Below are 2032 nucleotides of genomic sequence, written 5' to 3'. Positions count from 1 at the left end.
TGTCATGCTCGTACTCGCATCTCATTTAGGAGCTCTCTGGCCTCTAGCTGAAGGCTAAAACTGGTATGTATATCTACTAAGCTAGTACAGAGTTATAACCGGGCAGCGGTGACATGGTAGCTGCTTGATTTATTAGAGTTTGCTGAAAACTTTCTAAATAAGTAATAATTATTAGTCATAATATTAACTCTTCGCAGTTCTTTCAGAATGCAATACCAGGTCGCTGAAGTAGGTAACCTTCCTTAGCTGGACAACAACAAGCCTTTTTGTTTTAAAGAGTGTCACAGTTATTCGCCGTTCCACTGTCATATCGATGTCCAAGGACTTTTTCTTGGGTATAGCTAACTACCTAAGTTTACCTATAGATAGCCGCAAGCTATCTGTACGTCTAGTATAGGTTGTTGATAGTTGACACAACGTTTATAGTTTCAGTTTTCTTCCATACATTTACAAGCAGCGCATCTAGCGGAAACTATCATAAACTAAAATTGGTAGTATGAGTTGTTTCAAATCGTAGTTTTAAAAAACGAAATAAGTTTACGTGTAAATTATAGCTTTTTGGTAGTACGAGTTACATGTTTGACAGATCTTAGGTAGTCAGCTTCAACGAATTCGAAAACTTTCATAGTTGTTGCTCTCACTGAAAATTTGTAGGTGAGAAGCGTTTTTGTTGTTGGTTAGGATCTAGTTAGAATTTAATTTGTGACTATCAGCGATCATATTTTGCGTGGCGAATGGCTGCAGAGGCAGAGGAAACCCTATTAACCACTAGGAACTAACACAAACTTAAGAATGCGGAGTAATGATGGCAGGAATAGTGCTTGTTATTAGAGATAGTTTATATTGGTTCAGTGACTGGACCCAGTAGAGTACTATGTTGGTACTGATCCCGCTTGGACGCTATTTTCAACCAAGTCCAATGCGACTGTGTCGTGAAATCTGCCTTACTGCGTCCAGGCACTGAACCAATGTATATCACCATTAGGGTGCTTACATAGAGATACTGGTTACCTGTATCTACCCGTACCGGTAACCTGCTGTTTATCTTTCAGCGAGTGCGCTAGAGCATTTCACGGTTTTAAATTTCTCAGTGAGCGATACCTAATCAAGTTACCGGTACGGGTAGATACAGGGAACCCGATTCTTTACGTAAGCACCCTTAGAAATGAAAAATAAATGTTTAAAAATAATCATTTATTACTTATATAGTTATCCATTACATAAATGGCCTAAATCCCCACGAGAGGACGATAGCGTCGCGGCGTTGACTGCCTCGGACGAATCACGCGTCGACGGGTTGTCCTAGGACTCTGCCTTGGTCTCAGTGGGGCAACAAGTATTGGGCTTCTTCCGACGACAGGGCATCTTGGGCTTCGTCCAACGACAGAGCGTCTTGGGCTCCCCACATGTGCAGAATAGGTCGTAGGAGATTCTACACCATGTACGGACATTTATTTATGGCAGTTAACCTGCCGTGGGGTCCATCGGCAGGCTTGTTTAGGTCCCCATTCCTGTAAATAGTACGAATAGATTAGGTCTAGTAAAATATTATTTATTCCTACAATTTTACCTTAAGTTATCGTAAACATAATAAGTATATAGGTAGGTAGGTACTTACCTTTCCATAAAATCTACAATTAGGTACTTCGAATTGCGATGCACTTGTGAGGATCATTCTTAATTTTATAATTTTTACAAATAAAAGCTTGTAAACCAAATTTCAGTTTGTTTTTGTTAGAGTCATTGACATTGATTGACATATATATTTTGGTTAGAGTCATTGACATATAATATACGAAAATCAAGACGCCAAAATGACATGTGTGTTTGCCCTTTCTTTTTACAAGCGCTAGAAAGAGGTAAAGTATCTAGAGTGAAGTTCGCACAATCGAGTTGTAGCATAAACGATATCGCATGAACTATAATAAAAAAATGTAACTCATACTACCAATTAACTTGGAAACTAATAGTTTGGCGTGCTTACGATTTCTATCAACGTTGACATATATTGCAAGCCCGTACTAGACGCTCT

The 2032-nt window shown here is 39.1% G+C and overlaps 1 long non-coding RNA gene across 1 annotated transcript; it reads right to left on the bottom strand.

Moving 5' to 3' along the window:
* Positions 1–1179: 1179 nt before the first annotated feature.
* LOC125489898 lies at positions 1180–2032 on the bottom strand. The gene is made up of 2 exons (XR_007267335.1): positions 1619–2032; positions 1180–1511 (listed from the first exon to the last, which is right to left on the bottom strand). It is a non-coding gene; the product is annotated as an uncharacterized LOC125489898 (long non-coding RNA).

This window comes from Plutella xylostella, chromosome 18, assembly GCF_932276165.1.
Source record: "Plutella xylostella chromosome 18, ilPluXylo3.1, whole genome shotgun sequence".
In the NCBI taxonomy this organism is placed as follows: domain Eukaryota; kingdom Metazoa; phylum Arthropoda; class Insecta; order Lepidoptera; family Plutellidae; genus Plutella; species Plutella xylostella.
Note: the sequence above shows the minus strand (reverse complement) of the source record. Positions and strands in the feature narration are given on the sequence as shown.